Source organism: Moschus berezovskii, chromosome 19 (genome assembly GCF_049115385.1).
Source record: "Moschus berezovskii isolate FMDL1 chromosome 19, NW_MosBer_1.0, whole genome shotgun sequence".
Classification (NCBI taxonomy): Eukaryota; Metazoa; Chordata; class Mammalia; order Artiodactyla; family Moschidae; genus Moschus; species Moschus berezovskii.
Window position 1 is genome coordinate 4,222,232 of NC_142478.1, and position 27,552 is coordinate 4,249,783.

Here is a 27,552-nt window from a genome sequence, read left to right on the forward strand (position 1 = left end):
GTTCAGCTGTCTGGGACCAGTATCCTGTTCTTTCCCTTCTTGAGTCCTCTCAAGGTGCACCACTGGGGGCAGCTGCGGTGGCTGAGGGTCTGGCAGTGTGACCTGTTGGTCTCTATCCTGAGTCCCCACAGGCTCACCTTCAGGAGAGAGTGGAGGTTGATACATTGTCAGCAGAAGCATCCTTTGTTTGCTAATACGGCAGGCAACACTTTTCTTCACACATCAGTCTCTTCCAATTCCCCACATGTTTCAAAACTAAAAATTATAAGAATAGCAGGTTTGGGGAAGATTAAATTCAATTGACTTCACTACTCATCTGATACTTGAATTCTCCTTACAATATCCTCACCACAAAACCTCAGTGTCTTTATTATCCTCCTAGTGTTAGGTAACTCACTTCAATTTAGGGGCTCATATTCTATTTTTAGAGTCTTGATGTATAAAACATTCTTTTCCAAGTTAAAATACTTCCTTTTGTATATTTTATAAATGGCCTTCCTTCTATTCTCTGGCACCACAGGGAAGATGAAGTCCTCTTCCATGTAAAAGCCCTATTTGAGGCAGGAGATAGATGGGGGTCCAAGTTAGACATTTACAACTGGCTTCCTGTTTACATTTTATGGGGCAGGAGAAAGTGGGCTTCAGGCTCGACACACAACTAGCCTCCTGTTTGTTTTTCCTGAGACAAGAGATAGGTGGGCAAAAACCAGTCTCCTCTTTACTCTCCCAAATAGAAGTAGCAACAGGGACAGGGTAAATAGCCAAGCTTTGTCTTTTGTGGACACCTTAACATAACGGTCATGGCAAGAATAAAAAGAGGCAAAACCTTATTTGAGTAAAGGATCAGAGATCAACATTTCCCCCTTCCTTGGGGCAAGGAAGACACTATCCATGCTCAGAAACACTCCCTGGGGTCGAAAGTCAGGGGACAATGTGGGGCCATAACGAGTCTTGCTTTGCTTCTCTCAGATGCCTTTACATCAAGATCCATCTTGGCAGAGAGGTGCGTGCATACCTAGAGGGGGTTCCTGAATCAAAATATCCAGGGAAAGAAAAGCAATATGATTAGCCAGAAGGTAGACAAAGACCCTGAAAACTGCCCCCTTATAGAGGATTTAAACATCCCAAAGGCTTCACTTTCTGAGTTCACCCATGCGTCTTTCCATACGTGGTTTTACTTTTCCAATAAGCTTTTTACTTTTGTCTTTACCTTCTGCCTTTTTGCCTTTCTGCCTTTTACCTTCTTGACAAGGCAGGCAAGAAATGGGGATCCAGGCCCTAGCCTTTGGCCTCTGTGTTCTACTGGTTAGGATTTGTATCTCTGACTGCTGCCACAACCCAGATTTGATTCCTGGTCAGGGAACTAAGGTTCTGCTTGTAGCTACTACTTGCTGCTGCTTATTGAGAGCTGCCATTTATTGTTATGTGCAACTGAGATCATTATTGCTTGAAGACAGCGTAACAAGTCAGCCTTTTTCTTCCTGGTCCTCCCAGTTATCACCTACAGATAAAAATCTCCAATCCTTTCAATTGCTCTCCATATAGAGGGTAACTGTGTAAAACCTGCAATTATTAGAACAACAGATGTTAATGGAATTTCTCTGAGCTAATCAGATTTGTGGTGTGTTGTCATATTGTTACTGACCAAGATCCTTGGTCTCTAATCTATAGAAATTGATAAGAGGCTAGAAGAGTAATTTCAGCAAGATTTTTTTCTTGGGACTCCTGCTTCAGCACAAGGGAATGAAAACAAGTAACAAGTTCCCTTGCTCACTCACTGAGGAGGGTGGGCTGGTTCTTTAAAGGAGGGGAGGGTGGGGATGGATTGGTGGGCCAGACTGGACGTGTAGTTAGGTAGTCTGCCCACCCCCTTAGTGGGGCTACGCACAGGGGTTATACTCAGTGCCTACTTCTGCTTCCAGCATTCGTAAGTGGCATTGGTGTTTGGTCTTTTTGTATTTTATTATTCATCATTGCCCCAACAGTGTATGCATGCATTTATTTTTAGCCTGCAATTTCTCTGCATTCTGTTGATCCAGAAGACATTTATCTAGGTGCAAGCACTTCAGTAAAAGGTCCAAGTTCCCAGATTGTTGAAATGTTATTCATAGAATATGAAATCATTAGGTACCGTTTCCCGGACTCTGAAGAGCTCTGATAACACAGTGTTTTATGTCTCAAAGCAGTAGGAATCCAACTGGCGGCAAAGTGATAGATGAGTGGTGATGTGGCAGAACAGGGCGCTTGTGGACTTCACAAGCGGGCGGGCGAAATTTGTGCTGCTGGAGCACTCAGTGGGCTGCATCGTCAGAACCAGAGAGCGGGACTGTGGGATCCTCCTTCTCTCCCTCGAGTAGAAGTCACATTTCTACCATCAGTTCCTCACCCAGGTAGAGCAGGGAACACAACCTTGCCCATTAGCAGATAGGCTCCCTAAAGCCATACCAAGCCCATCAGTTCAGTTCAGTTCAGTTCAGTCGCACAGTCGTGTCCGACTCTTTGCGACCCCACGAATCACAGCACGCCAGGCCTCCCTGTCCATCATCAACTCCCGGAGTTCACTCAAACTCATGCCCATCGAGTCAGTGATGCCATCCAGCCATCTCATTCTCGGTCGTCCCCGTCTCCTCCCGCCTCCAATCCCTCCCAGCATCAGAGTCTTTTCCAGTGAGTCAACACTTCGCATGAGGTGGCCAAAGTATTGGAGTTTTAGCTTTAGCATCAGTCCTTCCAATGAACACCCAGGACTAATCTCGTCTAGAATGGACTGGTTGGATCTCCTTGCAGTCCAAGGGACTCTCAAGAATCTTCTTCAGCACCACAGTTCAAAAGCATCAATTCTTCGGCGATCAGCTTTCTTCACAGTCCAACTCTCACATCCATACATGACCACGGGAAAAAGCATAGCTTTGACTAGACCAACCTTTGTTCGCAAAGTAATGTCTCTGCTTTTTAATATGCTATCTAGGTTGGTCATAACTTTCCTTCCAAGGAGTAAGCGTCTTTTAATTTCCTGGCTGCAATCAGCATCTGCAGTGATTTTGGAGCCCAAAAAAATAAAGTCTGACACTGTTTCCATTGTTTCCCCATCTATTTCCCATGATGGGATGGGACCAGATGCCATGATCTTTGTTTTCTGAATGTTGAGCTTCAAGCCAACCTTTCACTCTCTTTCACTTTCATCAAGAGGCTTTTGAGTTCCTCTTCACTTTCTGCCATAAGGATGGTGTCATCTGCATATCTGAGGTTATTGATATTTCTCCCAGAAATCTTGATTCCAGCTTGTGCTTCTTCCAGCCCAGCGTTCCTCATGATGTACTCTGCATATAAGTTAAATAAGCAGGGTGACAAGATACAACTTTGACGCACTCCTTTTCCTATTTGGAACCAGTCTGTTGTTCCATGTCCAGTTCTAACTGTTGCTTCCTGACCTGCACATAGGTTTCTCAAGAGGCACCAAGCCCATGCTGCTGCTGGTGCTGCTAAGTCGCTTCAGTCGTGTCCAACTCTGTGCGACCCCATAGACGGAAGCCCACCAGGCTCCCCCATCCCTGGGATTCTCCAGGCAAGAACACTGGAGTGGGTTGCCATTTCCTTCTCCAATGAGTGAAAGTGAAAAGTGAAAGTGAAGTCGCTCAGTCGTGTCTGACCCTTAGTGACCCCACGGACTGCAGCCTACCAGGCTCCTCCATCCATGGGATTTTCTAGGCAATAGTACTGGAGTGGCTTGCCATTGCCTTCTCCAACCAAGCCCATAGACAGCCTCAAAACACTACTGAACATCGCATTGCCCTTCAGAAAGACAAGATCCAGTTCCATACACCAACCAGGAAACTTTCACAAGGAACTGGTCCAACCCCACCCATGGGAGGTAGACTCCACATAAGAGGAACTATGCCTTGCAGCCTGCAGAAAGGAGACCCCCAAACACAACACATTAAATAAAATGAAAAGAAAGAGAAACATACAGCAGTTGAAGGAACATGGTAAATACCCACAAGACTAAACAAATGAAGAGGAAATAGGACCTGAAAAAGAATTCAGAGTAATGATAGTAAAGATGACCCAACATTTTGGAAATAAAATGGAGGCACAGATAAATAGAATGGAGGCATGGATCAAGACGATGGATTAAGGAGAAATGCTTAATTGGAACTTAATGGGCAAATAAAGAATAGATGATCAGCAGATTTCACTTTTTCCTCAAGTGAGCATGAAACATTCTCCAGGATAGATTACATTTTGGGTCACAAATCAAGACTTGGTAAATTAAAAAAATGAAACTATTTCAAGCATCTTTTCTGACCACAGCACTATAAGATTTGATATCAACTACCAGGAAAAAAAACTACAGAAACACAAATATATGGAAGCTAAACAATACACTTCTAAATAACCAAGATGATGTGCTCACTTCAGCAGCACATATACTAAATAACCAAGATGTCACTGAAGAACTCAAAGAGGAAATCAAAACATACCTAGAAACAAATGACAATGAAAATACGACAACTCAAAACTTAAGGGATTCAATAAAAGCAGTGCTCAGAGGGAAGTTTATAACAATACAAGCCTACTTCAGGGAACAAGAGAAACATAAAATAAACAACCTAACCTTATACCTAAAGCAACTAGTAAAAGAAGCTGGTGAGAAGTTGTTATATAACACAGGGAGACCAGCCTGACTGTGCTGATGACCTATGGGATAGCAGGGGGAAGGGTGGGAGGTTCAAGAAGGAGGAGATATATGTATAATTATGGCTGATTTGTGTTGTCATATGGCATAAACCAGCACAGCATTGTAAAGCAATTTTCCTCAATTAAAAAATAAATTAAAAATAAATAAATGGATATATAGCTAGTAGAATTTGAAAGTTCATGAAGCTAAAATGGACAGATATTAAGAAGAAAAATAAGTAAATTTATACTAATGATTATAGATTTTAATTGCCTTATCAAAATTGGTAAAACTATGCAAAAAAATTAGCAAACATACAGATCTGAACTCTGTCAATAGCACTGTTTCTTCACATGTATTGAGTATAGTAGGTATAATAGCTATTACAGGATGTAAAAACATTTCCTACTTATTTTGCCCCAATACACTGAATCAAGGAAAATTAAATTTCCTTCAGCCTAACTCTTAGAACCTGACACAGAATTTCTGACCCTTTGTATGTAGTTTCTGTTGTTTCCATTTCACTGGGACACCATCTTTCTGCTAACAGGAACCATCTCTGGTAATGCAAATATTTTCTTTCTGGTTTCCTGAAATTTTCTCTACCTTTTTCCTTCTGTAGATTCCTGAATATTAGAGGTATATGCATGGGAAGTTGATAAGTATAAGACTGAACCCGCGATGGTGACAATTACCTGAGATATGTCAGTTTTATACTCTGTTATCTGGCAGTATATACCAATACTTCAGACAATATGCTTTGGCACATGTAAAGTTAGCTTTATTAAATTGGAGAGGGAGAAAAAAGCTTTCTTCATAAAGAAGTGGCATCTGAGGGTTTGTTTACCAGGGGTATTTATTTCAAACATTATTAATGGTTAGGGAGCCCCATTTATAGAGATAAGGTTCGCTGCCCCCTTTGAAATCAGTTCTGTGCAGTGTGTGGTCCTTCCTTGTGCATGAGAGGTGAGTGGTCTCTTTATCTAACTACAGCAATAGAGACCTTCCACCATCTCATCCAACTTCTCAGTTGGATCAATTCCATTTAGCACATTAAGACTGAATTTTTAAAGAGGAAGCAAGACATACAAAGTAGAAAAGAGTGAAGACCATGTTTTTAATCAAGATAACCATAGTGCAAAACCAAAAGACAATAAATTACCTCAAGTGTGAGTTCTGGAAGTAACCATTAAGAGAGTCATAGCTTACATTTCCTTTGACTGCAGTTTAAAATTAAAGAAGAATTTTCTATCACAACTGAACTTTTAAAAATCTGTGCTATCTTAAATACCTTCCATGCCTGGACAGTCAGCAGAAAAATATCTAGCTTTTAAAATTTACTGAACACTTACTTCATGCTGCTGTTACTTTTCAGTCTACAAGTCATGTCTGACTCTTTGCGACCCCTTGAACTGAAGCACTCCAGGCTTCCCTTCACTCATGAGCATCAGTTAATTTGAATTGAGAAGTGGTTAGGTGCATAGCATAGTATTGAATACTTGACAAGAGTAATTCATCAATAGGACTATCTTTCTTTCTCCCAAGGAACTTAGATTCCATAATGAACAGTACTCGGATGATGAACGAATGACGTGCATGCATAAAAAGTTTTAGTCTTTGTTTCACATTCAAAAAAGGCCACAAAACCCATAATACTCCTCTCATATATCTAGCATTTTCATTTGGATAAATGGAAAGTAATATGACCACGGCCGCATTTTGCTACTTTGGGACTGTTTGGTTAAATACAAACATTCTATCATGGTTCGCCCTTGCTTGTCACCCTCCTCCAAGAAAGCCCCTGTTGAAACATTTCCAAGATTGTTGGTGTCAGGAACAGAGTTTGCCGTAACCTTCACTCACCTCATCTCCCCAGGTCAGCGTTGCAATTAACCCCTTACGACCTGTAGCCCAACCACACAAAATACTTTACACTCCCACATGCCTTGCAGTTTCCTGTCACCCTGAGTCTATTTGGTCTGCTTCTTTTGCTTGGACCACTTTTCCTCCAGCCTTTGCTTCCCAACAATCAGAGACTCAGTGCAACACTGAGCACTGTTGAAGTCTTTTTTATGCTCTCTCTTGGACAAGATGTGCTTTGTGTGCTAGTCAGTGTTTTGAGTATACATGCTCTCTATTGTATTGGTAATATTTATTTTTGCATTGTATTTGCATTTGTTTTAAATCCTGTCCCCCGTGTTAGAATGTTACCACATTATGTGTCAGAAATATATTAAGTGTTAATACATTTTACATGAAGTAATATGTGAATTCAATAACCATTCTAAAATTGAGGAAAATAGAGATAAAGGAGAATCATTAGTTTTGCCAACAAAAAGCATGTTAAAATGTAACATGTTTTTAAAAAATATTTATTGAACACTTTCTATGTATGCTCAAAGAGCTTAGTATTTTAATTAAGGAAATTACATAATCAGTTTTCTAATTTTCAAGGGTAATCATATTTTCCTTCCTAATGATCTCCCAGACACTATGTCAGTTATAAGGATAAAGAAGTGACTGTGGTTTGCCCTATTTCAGCATGATGATGATAGTACAGTAGTAGGTACAGACCTCCAAGCAGATAATTAAAACAAAATGCGATAAATGCTTTAGGAAAGATGTCCATCACTTAATTTATTGTGTATGACAATCTACCTTCGAATTTAGTGGTTTAAACAATAGCCATTTATTAGCTTATAATTCTGTGACTTGCTCAGTTGGTTCTAGCTAAACTCTTCAGAAGTGAGGCGGTTGATCATAAGTCAGTGTTCTAAGGAAAGCCTCACTCAGATGTCAAGTGGTTGACTGGGGCAGGTGGGGCGATGGGTCACTGGGTCAAGTTTCACTCATTGGACAAGCTGGCCCAATTTCTTTTCATGGAGAAAGTAGAGAGTCAAGATCAGGAAAAGGACCATCTCCAAAGCACAGGCACTCTGAAGCCTCTACCGAGGTCAAGTTTGCTAAGGACTCAGTCACTAAACTCAGTCACATGACAAGCTCCAAGGCAGTGTGGAAGGCATGGATGAGTGGAACAAGAATTTCAGCAGCCATTTGGCAAGCAATCTCTTCTCAGTGATCCTTAGTTCTACCCTCTGAGCTTTCAGGAAAGCCCTTCTATCTGAATATCCTCCTTTTTCCATAAGAAATGAATAGCCCAAGTTGAGAGTTGAGTAGCTTTCTAAGTTTCCTTCCAGTAGAAACTTGGAAATCCAGAGACCTCTTTTTCTCATAGTCAAAATTAACAGCTCTTTTGCTGATATAATTTCCTTCAGAAAATGTGTGTGCTTTCTACTCCTCTGTTAACAGAAGTTATACCACAATTATTTTTAAGACAGATTTTAAAAAGAGAGTCTGTCCAAAGACAGACTTTTGTGAAGCTTTTTAAACTACTTAGACTCTTTGAACCCCTTTTGTCTAGCTGAGAGAGACCACTAGATTATCACCTTACATTTTTCTTAAGTCTAACAAAGGGTGTTAGGGCCATACCTGTGATTTGATGTTGATGCAGAAGCTATGCTTTACTGGAAATGTCCTGAATTTTAAAAACACCCTCAGGTTTTAATTTACTTTGAGGCTCTTTTACTCAGTAGAAAGACTGCAAATGAGAAACAGATATCCAGCACACCCTGGTTTCTCTATACACTATATAAATTCTTCTTGAAAACTGATCAGTTTTTTCTGTAGCTCTTCTCTTTCCCTGTAACTCATCATAGACAACTAAGAAAAGTCAATGATATTTTAAACAGTTTTCTTGAAAATTATCTTGCCAAGGTCTACATCTTCTAAATTACTGCAGGCAATAGTTTTACAAATTTTTTTTGTAGTATATCATAATTGGTGCCACAATCTTCCATCCTCCACTAACAGTTTGCTTGCCAATTTCCCAGACTTCTCAAAATGTCTTAAGGTTTCTACCCACTGAATTGTTCCAAAGCTACTGTCATATTTTGTTTTGCTGTTTTGGAAACACTCCAAGTGGTACTTAGATCACTTTATCAGTTAAACTTTTGCTGCAAAAAAAAAAAAAAAATCACCACCAAGCATGGTTGCTTAAAATACTTTCTTTAGTCCACTATTTTGTGGGTCACTCAGTGGTTCTTTGGTCTGGACTGGCAATTTACAAAACACTGAAAATAAAATGATCCCTACTAAGTTCTCCGAAGCATTGCATTTAACTAACAAAGTGACTATCATCAAGGTTGGCCTTTCACATATTGGCACGTAATTGGGGCACAGTTTTCCATACACAGAAGCAGAGTTCCAAGAGCAAGAGGGCAAGCCCCAATGTGCCAGCACTATCAACATGTGCTTTCTTCAAATTTTCTTCAAATTAATGTTCCATTGGTCTAAGTCACATGAGCAAGCCCAGAGTCAATGAGGGAAGGCACTAGTGAAGGATAATAAATTATGATAACTTTTTGAAAAACCTACTATTAAGTATGAAAAGACTACAAATAAAAGGAAAGGAGAAATTGGCTAGATTTTAGAGTGAGATCAAATCTAAACCACATCAGTGTTCAAAGCACAAAACTTGAAATTTAAAAATTTGAATTGAGAGAGACAGAGAGCATGGTTTTTAAGTCAGCACAGTTTGAAAAACATTGAATTTAACTGGACAAATGAAAATTTATGTGCAATGTGTATCAGATGGACACACATGGGTCTGACAGCAGCTCTCTCCCCAGGCTATTTTGAGTCTTGCACACCCCAAAGCCTATCGTGCATCCTGGGCACAGCAGTTCTCATTCTGATAGGCCAAACCCTTCTGAAATATTTTAGTTGTTGGTCATCCTTAAGAGAAATCCTAAACACCTCTGATCAGCATTTTCTCCATTCAAGAAGACTATATGGATGCTTGATGTCTCCCTTTTCTTCTTCAGTGGAACTCTTTTGAAGAGATGGGCAGCCACATACTTTCAAGTTTTTTATTATCTTTAAACGTTTAGCCTTGGTATCAAAGGTGCCTAAACCTGGTTTAGGGAGAATTCCTCCATGCCTCCAAGGAACTTTCTATCTAGACATTTATAAATACCAACCTACATCCTACTACCTTTACCTATACTCAGTTGATAAAAATAACTTTTGAGGGTGTTCATACAAGTGTTCATTGAATACTCACTACATGTGAGGTAAAGAACTGTGGCCAATAATGAGGTTGGTGACAAAATTTGGAAGGAATGAGATAGGCAAGCACTGGAAAGCAGTCTTGTTGAGAAGATAAACAGACTTTTGAATGAAATAATCATCAAATATTTAAACACGAGAGCCTCACATGCCTAAATAATATAATTATTTCCAAAATCCTAGGGGAAACTGATTTCTCAGTGTGTCAGTTTGATCATGCCAATTTTCAAAGAAAGAAAAATCAATATAAATTAAAATGGAACTATTTCATTACAGCCAGTTCATGAGAAAAAATGGAGTGAGGCAATGCCCAGGAGGAGTATGTAAGAAACCACTAAAAAAGGTTGAAAATTTAAAGAAAAAGAAAATATGTTCACCATCATCCAGCATCTTTTACAGACCTTGAAATATAGTAAGAGACAATTAATGACTTATAACGGAGAAGGCAATGGCACCCCACTCCAGTCCTCTTGCCTGGAAAATCCCATGGGCGGAGGAGCCTGGTGGGCTGCAGTCCATGGGGTCTCTAAGAGTCGGACACGACTGAGCGACTTCACTTTCACTTTTCACTTTCAAGCATTGGAGAAGGAAATGGCAACTCACTCCAGTGTTCTTGCCTGGAGAATCGCAGGCACGGGGGAGCCTGGTGGGCGGCCATCTACGGGGTCGCACAGAGTCCGACATGACTGAAGCGACTTAGCAGCAGCAGCAGCAATGACTTATAAATTAATTGTCCAATTCAGGGATTAGAGATCATTTGACTCCCTGACACAACACTTTTCTCAACTAAACTGCATTTTGAAGTCCTCTACCTGACTTAACCCCCAGCTGACATGGCAAAAAGTAAATTAGGAAACCAGTGCTATGCCATAGCTATACTCTGCAACATCCAGGGACATAAAGGCCACTCTGGTTATTGTAGTTTTGTAGACAGTGTGAACTGAGAAGCAGTAGGTCCAGATTGGTCTAGCTTTCCCAAGAAATAATTTATGAAGTCAACTTAATAATATAGTCTAACCATGTATGATAGCTGTTAATCTAGTATATCAAGTGACTTTAGTGTCAGGGCTACTTTGTGTCTCTGTTAAAAATTAGATTTCTTCTCATGGATAAACTACAGAGTTCAAGGCCTTAAAAAAAATAAGCTAAAAACAGCATCTTATATCTTCTTCATGTGTATTTTTGGGGTATGTTGCAGAATATTTGCATGTAATAATTATTTTTCATTTGAGTCGACTACCTTGCTTCTGGTAGGTAAGAAGCAAGTTCAGCTACCTTGAACAACTACACTGTTTCACGTTCTGGATTTACAAAGATGGATAACCCATCTTCAAATAGTTTATGTTCTAAGAGGCAAAGACATGAACCTAAACCAATAATTATATCACAATCATTTCTAGAATAAGTAATGAATTGAGTAGGAAATAATTGAGTTGAGGAGGAAATAACTAACTTTATCTATATTGGGAAATTGGGGAAGTTTCATGTATGAGATGAGATTTGAAATGGTATTTAAAATTATGCATGTGTTCTTTTGCTATAATCAGCAATGAAACAGTTATAGGCAAATAACTTTAAGAAAATAAATTTAAAGACTAAAAGGTAAAAAGGAGATGGTAGAGAATATGATTGAAGTCAATATAAATTTTAAGTCTCAGTTGACCTAACATTTTTTTACCTTTATTACTTTTCTACATTATAAAAATAAAATTTAACACCACCAAAAATCTTCTTGGGATGATCATTTCAATAAATATTTAAAAATATATAACCAGAATCACTGATATCTCAGCATATGAGTATTATTCTTTGATCACCCTTCTTCTTAAATATCATCATCTTAATACTCAAGTATTATGGTATAACTGAAAAGCCAAAGAGTTACTTTGTTTGTCCTGCTGTCTCCTTGAAAAGTTTAGTTTTTGATAATTGTTATTTCTAATTACAGGACACTTTTATAATAGCACATGTGATATTTTCTTCTATTCACTAAGATTTTGTTCATTTAAAATTATGGCTCTACTAAATGCATTTGAACATTTCTTATCTGAGGTACAGCTGAGTTAGGGAAACAAAAGAAAAAAAAATGCATCTGTATAAAATTAAATGCTTCCAAAAAATTAACAAGTTCAGAAACTAAGTACAAAATGTTGTTCTTTGAAATTTGCATATTGAAACATCCAGAGTTTAAATTTTCATTGAAAATGGCATATTACTTAGTGTGTATTAAATAGATTAAAATGTAAATCTTAGTTGACAAAATCTTAATGGTGCTGTGATCAACATATTAATGAGAGTGGCTCTTTAAACAGGCTTTTTTTTTTTTTTTTAGCTTAGAAACTGAAAGTATTAGAAGTTAACTATGAACTAATTTCAGAATCTCCAATATGAAGTGTAATTCTTAGACATAAGAATTAACTGTTGAATTAAAGAATAAAAGAGTAAATAAATAAACAGTAAGTTTCCAGTTTAACCCTTATAACACCTGGAATGCAGAGGTTGTCACTAGAGATAAGTATGTCAGTGGTAAACAGTAAGGAGATAAGAGGACAATGATGAGTTCTAATGTGAGTTTCTTCCCAGAAATATGTGTGTTTGTGTGTGTGTGTGTGCAATTTTCAATCAACTTTCACCAGGATCACACATTTAATTACTCCTTTTCATTTTCTTAAGATTTACTTTCCTATTACTTTAACAACAAAAATTGTTCTAAATAATAATCATTTCTAGAATCGCACATAAGTTCAATTCTCACATAAGTTCAATTGAAAGGTTCCAAATGAGAGAAAAAAGACATTTATTTGATGTGCAAATGTAAATTTTATAGGCACTGTCTGTACTTGACATAATAAATATACTTAAAAAATCCCCAACAATAGAATCATTAATTCAACAAGTATTTGCTGTGTGAGTTAGAGAATACAAAGATAAATAATGTGGTTCCAATCTTTCTAGAAAATTGGAAATGTCAAAGAAATATTTCATCCAAAGATGGGCACAATAAAGGATGGGAACGTTAAAGACCTGACAGAAGCAGAAGAGGTCAAGAAGAGATGGAAAGAATGCACAGAAGAGCAGTGCAAAAAAGACTTTACTGACCCAGACAACTGGGTCTACGATGATACTGTCTTTCACTGAGAGCCGGACATTCTGGAGTGTGAAGTCAAGTAGGCCTATAAAGTACTGCTGCTGCCAATAAAGCTAGTGGAGGTGATGGAATTCCAGCTGAGCTATTTAAAATCCTACAAAATGACGCTATTAAAGTACTACATTCAATTTATCAGAAAATTTGGGAAACTCAGCAGAGGGCACAGAACTGGAAAAGGTCAAACCTCGCCCCAATTCCCAAGAAGGGCAGTAATAAAGAATGCTCAAGCCACCAGACAATTGTACTCATCTCCAATGCTAGTAAGAATTTGCTCAAAATCCTCCAAGCTAGACTTCAGCATTATGTGAACAAATTCCAAATGTTCAAACTGGGTTTAGAAAAGGCAGAGGAACCAGAGATCAAATTGCTAACATTCACTGCATCATAGAGAAAGCAGGGAAATTCCAGAAAAACATCTACCTCTGTTTCAATGACTACGCTAAAGCCTTTGACTGTGTGGATCATAAAAAACTGTGGAAAACCCTGAAGGAGATGGGAATACCAGGTCATCTTACCTGTCTCTTGAGAAACCTGTATGCAGTTAAAGAAGCAACAGTTAGTACCCTGTTCAGTTCAGTTCAGTTCAGTTCAGTCGCTCAGTCGTGTCCGACTCTCCGCGACCCCATGAATCACAGCACGCCAGGCCTCCCTGTCCATCACCAACTCCCGGAGTACACTCAAACTCATGTCCACAGAGTCGGTGATGCCATCCAGCCATCTCATTCTCCGTCGTCCCCTTCTCCTCCCGCCCCCAACCTTTCCCAGCATCAGAGTCTTTTCCAGTGAGTCAACTCGTCGCATGAGGTGGCCAAAGTATTGCAGTTTCAGCTTTAGCATCAGTCCCTCCAATGAACATCCAGGATTGATCTCCTTTAGAATGGACTGGTTGGATCTCCTTGCAGTATAAGGGACTCTCAAGAGTCTTCTCCAACACCACAGTTCAAAAGCATCGATTCTTCGGCGATCAGCTTTCTTCACAGTCCAACTCTCACAACCATACATGACCACGGGAAAAACCATTGCCTTGACTAGACGGACCTTGGTTGGCAAAGTAATGTCTCTGCTTTTGAATATACTATCAAGGTTGGTCATAACTTAGTACCCTGTATGGAGCAACTAACTGTTTCAGGATTGAGAAAAGAGTATGAGAAAACTGTTTATTGTCACCCTGTTTATTTAACTTATCCACAAAGCACATCATGTGAATTGCTGGGCTGGATAAGTTACAAGCTAGAATCAAGATTGTCAGGAGAAATATCAACAACCTCAGATATGCAGATGATACCACTCTAATGGCAGAAAGTGAAGGGGACCTCTTGATGAGAGTGCAGAAGGAGAGTGAAAAAGCCAGCTTAAAACTCAATATGAAAAAGAAAATTAAGATCATGGCATCTGACCACATCACTTCATGGCAAATAGAAGAGGAAAAGGTGGAAGCAATGAGATTTCCTCTTCTTGGGCTCTAAAATCACTGCAGATGGTGACTGCAGCCATGAAGTTAGATGAATGCTTCTTGGCAGGAAAGCTATGACAAAGCTAGACAGTGTGTTAAAAAGCAAAGACATCGCATTGCCGGCAAATGTCCATATAGTCAAGGATATGGTCTTTCCAGTAGTCTTGTACAGATGTGAGAACTGGACAATAAAGAAGGCAGAGTGCCAAAGAACTGATGCTTTCGAACTATGGTGCCTGAGAAGACTCTTGAGAGTCCTTTGGAAAGCAAGGAGATCAAACTAGTCAATCTTGAAGGAAATCAACCCTGAATACTCTGTAAGGACTGTTGCTGAAGCTGAAGCTCCAATACTTTGGACACCTGATGTGAACAGTTGACTCACTGGAAAAGACCCTGATACTGGGAAAGACTGAAGGAAGAAAGAGAAGAGGGTGACAAAGGATGAGATGGTTGGATGGCATCACAGATTCAACGGACATGAACTTGGGCTAACTCTGGGAGATGGTGAGGGATGGGGAAACTTGGTGTGCTGTAGTCCATGGGGTCACGAAGATTCAAACATGACTTGGTGACTGAATAACAGCAACCTTTCTAAAAGCTCAGGTTCAGGTTCTATTTTGAAATTAGACTTGAAAATAAATTATAACAAAAGTGATCAATATTATGGCAAAGAAAATCACAGCACATAAATGACAACATTAAGAAGAAGAAGCATCTGAGCATGTCAGAATACCATGGGAGTTCAAAGCAAATGAAAATATCAGACCCTACCTTAGCAAATTACATCACACTTTTTTGGCATAGGCATTTTTAAAGTGCCTTAAAAAGACTATTGAATGATTCTAACATGGAGCCAGGACTGAGAAAACTCATATAGGGGATAATTTGATACCAAGCAGAGAGCAGTGGGGAGGTCAGACATTTTAGAAAGTGGTAACAACACAAGCAAACTCTGGAAGCCTAAATATATATGGCTTATTTACAGAATCCCGAGTAGTTAGGATCCACTTCAGAGTAGATTTTGGATGAGGGCTGATGGGTATAAAGTATCAAGAAATAAGGTTAGTAAAATAGTGTGAGGAGAGAGCAAATTAGCCACGATGGTGTGTTCAGGCTCTCTCGCCCCACATTTTGTGAATAATGACTATGTAACAGCTGAGATCATTTGTAGCACTGCCATGTGCTCGCGAGGTCCTCGCTCGGTCACAGGTTGTGGGGAGTACGCATGTGTGAGCTCCACCTGAAGAATGAAGGCAGTACTGCTGCCTCATGGCTGTGTCTGTTGGGTCGTCCATGAGAGGATAGAATTCAGTGTGTCTACCGCTGTGACTGCTGCATCAGCCAGGAGAGAATACTGTTATGACTACTGTGTCAGCCAGAAAAGAAGTTGTGTTTTGTTGGTTTTGTTATGGCTGCTGATACAGCTGCTGCATCAGCCAGGGGAGAATAAATATCTCTGCAATTCCTGCAACTCCTCGAGTCTCCTTCCAGTCTCTTAGCTTGCACCTGGCAAGCTTGCACCCTGGATTCATTGAACAGTGTGGACAGTGTGAACAGTGAAACAAATGATGTCATGAACAGGATCAGCAATACAACTGGTGTTGTCAACAGGATACGCAGGAGGTAGGAGGGCCTGAGGTCAGTTGGATGGAGGAAGCCAGTGGCCACCATATAGCATGTGGTACCATGTGGCTGTGATCCTTTGGTGTGTTCTCCGGTGGAAGACTGGGAAGCAGGGGACAGTTCACCAGATAGAATTGAAAAGGCATTAGAGGTGGTGAGTTCCTGTTTGCTGAGCAAGACAGCATGGACTGCCACTGGCACTGTGGGTGGGTTTTCCTGACTGCCCTGAATGTTAATGTGGATAGTGCTCTCTGTGATGTCACGCCAGTGCACAATGTGCAGAGACGCTTGGAGGAATTAGAGCAATGTATATTGTACAGCAAGAACCCCATGGCCCTGAAGAACCCAGCATCTCTGACAGCAAGGCTTTAAGTGACAACGATGATGAACATTATGAGACTAAAGGCCCCTGCTTGGCAGTGGGGTCCATTGTGCAGCAGAAAGTGGAGCATGAGCAGCCTATGGCCCAGGGGGGACATCCTCAAGGGGCCCCCAACATGACTGAGTTCATGACATATCAACCATACACTCAGGCAGTTGGTTGACTTGGGTAAGCAGTTTCAGCAAATGCAAAGGGAACCCTTGGCAGCTTGACTTTTGTGACTCCGGGACACAGGGTGGGCCCGGTGCCTGGGGATTTCACGGGTCCTCACTGAGAGAAGTAGAGGGACTGCATGTGAGATGCCATCTGGAAGCGTGAAGACCCTGAAGGGGGCCCGGGCTGTCAGGGGCCCTCTCTAGTTTACACAGATGCAACTGTGGGCTTATTTGCATTAAGGTATACTATAGAGGCTAAATGCAAAAAAGCAAAATGGCTGTCCGAGGAGGCCTTACAAATAGCTGTGAAAAGAAGAGAGGCAAAAGGCAAAGGAGAAAAGGAAAGATATAAGCATCTGAATGCAGAGTTCCAAAGAATAGCAAGGAGAGATAAGAAAGACTTCCTAAGCGATCAGTGCAAAGAAATAGAGGAAAACAACAGAATAGGAAAAACAAGAGATCTTTTCAAGAAAATTAGAGACTCCAAGGGAACATTTCGTGCAAAGATGGGCTCAATAAAGGACAGAAATGGTATGGACCTAACAGAAGCAGAAGATATTAAGAAGAGGTGGCAAGAATACACAGAAGAACTGTACAAAAAAGATCTTCACGACCAAGATAGTCACGATAAAGTGATCACTGACCTAGAGCCAGACATCTTGGAATGTGAAGTCAAGTGGGCCTTAGAAAGCATCACCACGAACAAAGCTAGTGGAGGTGATGGAATTCCAGTTGAGCTATTTCAAATCTTGAAAGATGATGCTGTGAAAGTGCTGCACTCAATATGCCAGCAAATTTGGAAAACTCAGCAGTGGCCACAGGACTGGAAAAGGTCAGTCTTCATTCCAATCCCAAAGAAAGGCAATGCCAAAGAATGCTCAAACTACCGCACAATTGCACTCATCTCACACGCTAGCAAAGTGATGCTCAAAATTCTCCAAGCCAGGCTTCAGCAATATGTGAACCATGAACTTCCAGATGTTCAAGCAGGTTTTGGAAAAGGCAGAGGCACCAGAGATCAAGTTGCCAACATCCGCTGGATCATGGAGAAAGCAAGAGAGTTCCAGAAAAACATCTATTTCTGCTTCATTGACTATGCCAAAGCCTTTGACTGTGTGGATCACAGTAAACTGTGGAGAATTCTGAAAGAGATGGGAATCCCAGACCACCTGACCTGCCTCTTGAGAAATCTGTATGCAGGTCAGGAAGCAACAGTCAGAACTGTACATGGAACAACAGACTGGTTCCAAATAGGAAAAGGAGTGCGTCAAGCTTGTATATTGTCACCCTGCTTATTTAACTTATATGCAGAGTACATCATGAGGAACGCTGGGCTGGAAGAAGCACAAGCTGGAATCAAGATTGCTGGGAGAAATATCAATAATCTTAGATATGCAGCTGACACTACCCTTATGGCAGAAAGTGAAGAGGAACTCAAAAGCCTCTTGATGAAAGTGAAAGAGGAGAGTGAAAAGGCTGGCTTGAAGCTCAACATTCAGAAAACAAAGATCATGGCATCTGGTCCCATCACTTCATGGGAAATAGATGGAAAAACAGTGGAAACCATGTCAGACTTTATTTTTCTGGGCTCCAAAATCACTGCAGATGCTGATTCCAGACAGGAAATTAAAAGACGCTTACTCCTTGGAAGGAAAGTTATGACCAACCTTGATAGTATATTAAAAGGCAGAGACATTACTTTGCCAACCAAGGTCCGTCTAGTCAAGGCTATGGTTTTTCCAGTGGTCATGTGTGGATGTGAGATTTGGACTGTGAAGAAAGCTGATCGCTGAAGAATTGATGCTTTTGAACTGTGGTGTTGGAGAAGACTCTTGAGAGTTCCTTGTACCGCAAGGAGATCCAATCAGTCCATTCTAAGGGAGATCGATCCTCGGTGTTCATTGGAAGGATTGATGCTAAAGCTGAGACTGCAATACTTTGGCCACCTCATGTGACGAGTTGACTCACTGGAAAAGACTCTGATGCTGGGAAGTGTTGGGAGCGGGAGGAGAAGGGGACGACCGAGGATGAGATGGCTGGATGGCATCACCGACTCTGTGGACTTGAGTCTGAGTGAACTCCGGGAGTTGGTGATGGACAGGGAGGCCTGGTGTGCTGTGATTCATGGAGTCGCGGAGAGTCGGACACGACTGAGCGACTGAACTGATAGAGGCTGTGTCCTGTGATACACTGTTAGTAGTGTCAGTCGCTCAGTTGTGTGTGACTCTCTGCGACCCCATTGACTGTAGCCTGCCAGGTTCTCCTTTCCATGGGATTCTCCAAGCAAGAATGCTGGAGTGGGTTGCCATTCCCTTCTCCAGAAGATCTTCCTGACCCAGGGATCAAACCTGGGTCCCCTACATTGTGTGCAGATTCTTTACAGTTTGAGCTACAGGGTGTACTGTCAAGGCTATATTCTATGATGTAGACAGTATGTTGTAAAGGCTGTGTCCTCAGATTTAGAAAAGTGAGATCATGTGGGAGGACTGTGAATGTCACAAAAGATACCCTCCTTGGAGAAGTGGACCCGGCACCTGTAGGGCTGTTGTGGGTCCTTAATAAAAATCCCTAAAGGGATGGAGTTGCCCCTGTGGAGGCTTTCCTGCAATTTCACAGGATCAAATGGTAAAATGGACTTGACCATGGAAGATAAAGGCACTCCACACGTGAAGGGTGGCTCTTCTAGCCCCGTGAGAGCAAAAACTGCAACACTGAGTTCCAGGTGATACCTGGCTTTGTTAGTTTTGCTACTTGTTTGGGATGTAACTGGGTTTCGCTATGTGTTTGGGATGTAATTGTTTGATGTTGTAGCATATAGTGTTGTTGCTAGATGTAAATTCAAGGGTCATTTTTACCCACCAGGGGACATCACAGAAGGTGGACTGCGCACAGAATGTGAGTTGAGTGACCCTAAAGGGGTGGAGTGTGGGGAGAGAGCTAATGAGCCACGATGGTGTGTTCAGGCTCTCTCGCTCCACGTTCTGTAACAGCTGAGACCATCTGTAGCACTGTGCATGAATCACAAGGTACTGGCTTGGTCACAGGTTGTGTGCATTATTACGTGTGTGAGCTCCACCTGAAGAGTGGTGGCATTACTCCTACTTCATGGCAGTGTCCACTGGGTCAGCCATAAGAGGAGAGATTATAGTGTGTCTACTACTGTGGCTGCTGCATCAGCCAAGAGAGAATACTGTTCTGGCTGCTGTGTCAGCCAGGAGAGAGGTTGTGTTGTGTTAGGTTATGCTATGGCTGCTGTTATTCTCAGCCAGGAGAGAATAAACATGTCGCTAGTACCTATGGCTCCTCGGGTCTCCTTCCAGCTTCTTAGCTCATGCCTTGTCTACACTGGGTTTAGCAAACAGTGCAAACAATGTGAACAGTGAAACAACTGGTGTCATGGACAGGATGAGGAGCAAGACAGAAAGAAATTAGCCAAATCATAAAGGGTCTTGTGTTCAATGAAAATGACATCAGAAATTATTCTGTAGCTGCTGAGAAACCCCTGAAAAATACTGAGCAGCAGAGTAACAGAATCATGTGCATGTTAGAGCCATTGTCTTGGTGTCATTATGGAGCATGAATTTCAGGGAGGCAAGACTATATGACACCAACAAGAACCTATTATAGAAGACCAGAAAGGAGAATAAAAGATTTCAAGGAAGCCAGTGGAAGTAAGAATGGAGAAGGGAGGAGGATAGCAAGAGACATTTACAAGGGGCAATGTGACTTAGTGGAAGGAGCAGCCTCTGAGATACAACACTTCACCATCTGTAGACAGAAGGGTTACTGAACAGATTAAGTGTGGTATGGAGCTAAAATAACATGTCATATCAGGAAAATAGTCATTTGTTTTCATTTGCAAGTAGATTAGATGAGCTGAGTGACAACATGGTATAGAAGGGGTGGGAGAATGGGAAGAAGGGTTGGGGAGAATTCCAGGAGGATACCATATTTCTAAGTAGGAGACAAGATTCTTGGCATTATGAGGATGCCTCGTACCAAGATAAGAATGCACTTAAGGACTCAGTTTGGGGACGGGGTAGATAAAGGTAGGTATATAATATTTGTGAAAAGGTCTAGAAGGAGGGATAGAAGTTTAAAAATTGTTTGAGATCAATTTATATTTCAGGTACTTATGAAGTATCCAGTTGAAGATATCTGGGAAGATGAATATCTGAAGCTAGAGTATGGATGTTTATATGAACGCCTAACATGAGTAACAGAGATATGAATTTAACTTTAATATTATCATCAACATCATTTTTGTCATTATTATCATCATGAACATCAGTATCAGTAATATTTAGTGATGTGTCAAGAAACTAAGTGAGCCATCCACAATATTTGTTCTAGAAGGATTTATACTCTGATTCCATGAACAAATTTGTAAACCCAGTTTTCTTGTCTCAGAAACAAGCTGTATAAAAATCATTTTAAACATTAGATTGTTCTTTCCAAGTTACCTGTCTCTTCTGCTGCTTACCAAACTACATAATTCCTTATTATTTATAAAATGCTCCATGTTGAGAGGAATTTCTTACCCTTGGAAATTTTGATATGAGAATTATGTTTCTTTACTAAAAATGCTAAGATATATGGAACAAAAATCCACAAGAGGCACTAGTTAACATTAGTTTGGATAATATTTGCATTGTTGCTTCATCATATTATAAATATTAATAATAGCAGAAAATTCTCAAGTAAATGTTTCAAAGAATGATAAGGATGAATAAACTGCTGATCTGAAACAAACAGGCTGCCAGATATCTCTCTAGAAAAGACGGTTTATACAAGATCAAAAGAGAACTGCTATTCAAGGTCTGCAACCATGGCAAGCCATGTGTGAGTCCTGCACAGAATGGGAAGCACACTGTTATAGAGAGGCAAAGGGAGTCAGGAGGCTCTACTAAACAAAGAGGCCATGGCTTTTCATTGGCTAAATCCTTGCCAGGAAAGAAGAGGAGTCTTTCTTCTTTCTATTGGGCTCTGCTATCATCAGAGGGCATGATAATGCCCCTGTAGGTCTCCCAGCTTTATTTAGTTAAGGTTTTCATTAAAGAAAAAGAAAACAAAAGGAAAGGAAAATTAAGAGGAGGGATGAAGAAGCATGAGGGAACTTAAAAGAGGAAGGGAGAGAGGAAAATCTGTGGGGAGGTTAAAGAGAAGAATAGGGAAATGGAGAGGGAAATGGGAAAGGATAGGAAATAGATGATAGAGATAGATAGATGGGGAGAAGGCAATGGCACCCCACTCCAGTCCTCTTGCCTTGAAATTTCCATGGATGGAGGAGCCTGGTAGGCTGCAGTCCATGGGGTCGTGAAGAGTCGGACACGACTGAGCGACTTCACTTTCACTTTTCCGTTTCATGCATTGGAAAAGGAAATGGCAACCCACCGCACTGTTCTTGTCTGGAGAATCCCAGAGACGGGGGAGCCTGGTGGACTGCCATCTATGGGGCTGCACAGAGTCGGACGCAACTGAAACGACTTAGCAGCAGCAGCATAGATAGATGGATAGATAGTTAATAGGTAGGTAGATATTGGATAGATACAGAGACAAAAGGTTGTATGTTCTCACCTTGCTTATTTAACATATATGCAAGTACATCATGGGAAATACTTGGCTGGATGAAACACAGGCTGGAATCAAGATTGCCAGGAGAAATATCAATAAACTCAGGTATGCAGATGACACCACCCTTATGGCACAGAGCGAAGAAGAACTTAAGAGCCTCTTGATGAAGGTGAAAGAGGAGAGTGAAAAAGTTGGCTAAAAACTCAACATTCAAAAAACTAAGATCATGTCATCCAGTCCCATCAGTTCAGTTCGGTTCAATTCAATTGCTCAGTTGTGTCCGACTCTTTGCAACCCCATGAATCACAACACACCAGGTCTCCCTGTCCATCATCAACTCTCGGAGTTCACTCAAACTCATGTCCATCGAGTCAGTGATGCCATCAAGCCATCTCATTCTCTGTCGTCCCCGTCTCCTCCCACCCCCAATCCTTCCTAGCATCAGACTCTTTTCCAGTGAGTCAACTAGGTGCATGAGGAGGCCAAAGTATTGGAGTTTCAGCTTTAGCATCAGTCCTTCCAATGAACACCCTGGATTGATCTTCTTTAGAATGGACTGGTTGGATCTCCTTGCAGTCCAAGGAACTCTCAAGAGTCTTCTCCAGCACCACGGTTCAAAAGCATCAATGCTTTGGCAATCAGCTTTCTTCACAGTCCAAATCTCACATCCATACATGACCACGGGAAAACCATACCCTTGACTAGACGGACCTTTGTTGGCACAGTAATGTCTCTGCTTTTTAATATGCAATCTAGGTTGGTCATAACTTTCCTTCCAAGGAGTAAATGTCTTTTAATTTCATGGCTGAAATCAGCATCCACAGTGATTTTGGAGCCCAAAAAAATAAAGTCTGACACTGCTTCCACAGTTTCCCCATGTATCTCCCATGAAGTGATGGGACCAGATACCATGATCTTCGTTTTCTGAATGTTGAGCTTCAAGCCAAAATTTTCACTCTCCTCTTTCACTTTCATCAAGAGGCCTTTGAGTTCCTCTTCACTTTCTGCCATAAGTGTGGTGTTATCTGCATATCTGAGGTTACTGACATTTCTCCCAGAAATCTTGATTCCAGATTGTGCTTCTTCCAGCCCAGCGTTCCTCATGATGTACTCTGCATATAAGTTAAATAAGCAGGGTGACAAGATACAACCTTGACATACTCCTTTTCCTATTTAGAACCAGTCTGTTGTTCCATATCCAGTTCTGACTGTTGCTTCCTGACCTGCATACATGTTTCTCAAGAGGCATGTCAGGTGGTCTGATATTCCCATCTCTTTCAGAATGTTCCAGTTTATTGTGATCCACACAGTCAAAGGTTTTGGCATAGTCAATGAAGCAGAAATAGTTGTTTTTCTGGAACTCTCTTGCTTTCTCCATGATCCAGCAGATGTTGGCAATTTGATCTCTGGTTCCTCTGACTTTTCTAAAACCAGCTTGAACATCTGGAAGTTCACGGTTCACGTACTGGTGAGGCCTGGCTTGGAGAATTTTGAGCATGATTTTACTAGCGTGTGAGATGAGTGCCACTGTGCAGTAGTTTGAACATTCTTTGGCATTGCCTTTCTTTGGGATTGGAATGAAGAATGATCTTTTCCAGTCCTGTGGCCACTGCTGAGTTTTCCAAATTTGCTGGCACATTGAGTGCAGCACTTTCACAGCATCATTTCTCAGGTTTTGAAATAGCTCCATTGGAATTCCATCACCTCCACTAGCTTTGTTCGTAGTGATGCTCTCCAAGGCCCACTTGACTTCACATTCCAAGATGTCTGGCTCCAGGTGAGTGATCACGCCATCATGATTATCTTCGTCGTGAAGCTCTTTTTTGTACAGTTCTTCTGTGTATTCTTGCCACCTCTTCTTAATATCTTCTGCTTCTGTTAGGTCCATACCATTTCTGTCCTTTATCGAGCCCATCTTTGCATGAAATGTTCCCTTGGAATCTCTAATTTTCTTGAAGAGGTCTCTTGTTTTTCCTATTCTGTTGTTTTCCTCTATTTCTTTGCATTGATCGCTGAGGAAGGCTTTCTTATCTCTCCTTGCTATTCTTTGGAACTCTGCATTCAGATGCTTATATTTTTCCTTTTCTCCTTTGCTTTTCGCTTCTCTTCTTTTCAAAGCTAATTGTAAGGCCTCCTTAGACAGCCATTTTGCTTTTTTGCATTTCTTTTCCATGGGGATGGTCTTGGTCCCTGTCTCCTGTACAATGTCACAAACCTCCGTCCAGAGTTCATCAGGCACTCTATCTATCAGATCTAGACCCTTAAATCTATTTCTTACCTCCACTGTATAATCATAAGGGATTTTTTTTTAGGTCATATCTGAATAGTCTAGAGGTTTGCCCTACTTTCTTCATTTTAAGTCTGAATTTGACATTAAGGAGTTCATGATCTGAGCCACATCAGCTCCTGGTCTTGTTTTTGCTAACTGTATAGAGCTTCTCCATCTTTGGCTGCAAAGAATATAATCAATCTGATTTCGGTGTTGACCATCTGGTGATGTCCATGTGTAGAGTCTTCTCTTGTGTTGTTGGAAGAGGGTGTTTGCTATGACCAGTGCATTCTCTAGGCAAAACTCTATTTGCCTTTGCCCTGCTTCATTCCGTGCTCCAAGGCCAAATTTGCCTGTTACTCCAGGTGTTTCTTGACTTCCTACTTTTGCATTCCAGTCCCCTATAATGAAAAGGACATCTTTTATGGGTGTTCGTTCTAAAAGATCTTGTAGGTCTTCATAGAACCGTTCAACTTTGGCTTCGTCAGCATTACTGGTTGAGGCATAGATTTGAATTACTCTAATATTGAATGGTTTGCCTTGGAAACGAACAGAAATCATTCTGTCATTTTTAAGATTGCATCCAAGTACTGCATTTCAGACTCTTTTGTTGACCATGATGGCTACTCCATTTCTTCTAAGGGATTCCTGCCCACAGTAGTAGATATAATGGTCATCTGAGTTAAATTCACCCATTTCAGTCCATTTTAGTACGCTGATTCCTAGAATGTCTACGTTCACTCTTCCTGTTTGACCTCTTCCAGTTTGCCTCGATTCATGGACCTAACATTCCAGGTTCCTATGCAATATTGCTCTTTACAGCATCGGACCTTGCTTCTATCACCAGTCACATCCACAGCTGGGTATTGTTTCGCTTTGACTCCATCCCTTCATTCATTCTGGATTTATTTCTCCACTGATCTCCAGTAGCATACTGTGCACCTAACGACCTGGGGAATTCCTCATTCAGTATCCTATCATTTTGCCTTTTGATACTGTTCATGGGGTTCTCAAGGCAAGTACACTGAAGTGGTTTTCCATTCCCTTCTCCAGTGGACCACATTCTGTCAGACCGCTCCACCATGACCCGTCCGTCTTGGGTGGCCCCACACGGCATGGCTTAGTTTCTTCACGACAAATAGATGGGGAAACAGTGGAAACAGTGACAGGCTTTATTTGGGGGGCTCCAAAATCACTGCCAATGGTGACTGCAGCCATGAAATTTAAAAGATGCTTACTCCTTGGAAGAAAAGTTATGACCAATCTAGACAGCATATTAAAAAGCTTTACTTTGCCAAGAAAGGTCCATCTAGTCGAGGCTATGGTTTTTCCAGTGGTCATATATGGATGTGAGAGTTGGACTATAAAGAATGCTGAGAATCAAAGAATCAATGTTTTTGAACTGTGGTGTTGGAGAAGACTTATTGAGAGTCCCTTAGACTGCAAGGAGATCCAACCAGTCCATCCTAAAAGAGATCGGTCCTGAGTGTTCATTGGAAGGCTGATGTTGAATCTGAAACTCCAATACTTTGGCCACCTGATGTGAAGAACTGACTCATTTGAAAAGACCCTGATGCTGGGAAAGATTGAAGGCAGGAGGAGAAGGGGACGACAGAGGATGAGATGGTTGGATGGCATCACCAACTCAATGGACATGAGTTTGGATAAACTCTGGGAGTTGGTGATGGGCAGGGAGGCCTGGCGTGCTGCAGTCCATGGGATCGCAAAGAGTGGGACACGACTGAGCAACTGAACTGAACTGAATAGACAAAAGATAAATAGATTGATAGGAAGATGATAGATAAATAGAAAATAGCTAATAGATGATGGATTAGATAAATGGATATGTAAAGATAGTTTTATTTGTAAAAATATATGTTTCTGGCATACATATATTTGTACAATATATATCCTCTAGAAAGTGGATGACATGGTTGAATGGCATCACTGACTCAATGCTTCCCTCATAGCTCAGTTGGTAAAGAATCTGCCTGCAATACAGGAGATCTGGGTTCGATTCCTCGGTTGGGAAGATCTCCTGGAGAAGGAAATGGCAACCCACTCCAGTATTCTTGCCTGGAAAATCCCATGGATAGCGGAGCCTTGCAGGCTACAGTCCACGGGGTTGCAAGAGTCGGACACGACTTAGAGACTAAACCACCGCCAGGAGATGGTGAAAGACACGGAAACCTGATGTGCTGAAGTCCATGGGGCTGCAAGAAGTCAGACATGACGAGCGACGAAACAACAGCAACATAATGTATTTGGTATAAAAATTAAAAAAAAAAAATAAAATAAAGTCCTATCGTGTTCAATTTTCCTGGTCAAAAGCTTTTTGAACCATAAATCATTAACTACAACTAAAAGAAGCGAGGCCTAGAAGAGCTACTCCATGCCCGAGGCCAGGGGCGGCGGCCGAGAGAAGCTGCCCCACATCCAAGTGGCAGCGGCTGCGCGGGCGCAGGAGGGCCGAGAGGAGCTATTCCACGTTCAAGGTCAGGAGGGGCGGCTGTAAGGAGATACCCCTCGTCCAAGGTAAGGTGCAGGGGCTGTGCTTTGCTGAAGCATCCATGAAGAGATACCCCACGACCAAGGTAAGAAAACCCAAATAAGACGGTAGGTATTGTGAGAGAGCATCAGAGGGCAGACACACTGAAATCGTAATCACAGAAAACTAGTCGATCTGATCACATGGACCACAGCCTTGTCTAACTCAGTGAAATTAAGCCATGCCGTGTGGGGCTACCCAAGATGGGCGGGTCATGGTGGAGAGGTGTGACAGAATGTAGTCCACTGGAGAAGGGAATGGCAAACCACTTCAGTATACTTGCTTTGAGAACCCCATGAACTGTATGAAAAGGCAAAGTGATAGGATACTGAATGAGGAATTCCCCAGGTCGGTAGGTGCCCAATATGCTACTGGAAATCAGTGGAGAAATAACTCCAGAAAGAATGAAGGGATGGAGCCAAAACAAAAACACTACCCAGTTGTGGATGTGACTGGTGATAGAAGCAAGGTCCGGTGCTGTAAAGATCAATATTGCATAGGAACCTGGAATGTTAGGTCCATGAAGCAAGGCAAATTGGAAGCGGTCAAACAGGAGACGGCAAGAGTGAACGTAGACATTTTAGGAATCAGTGAA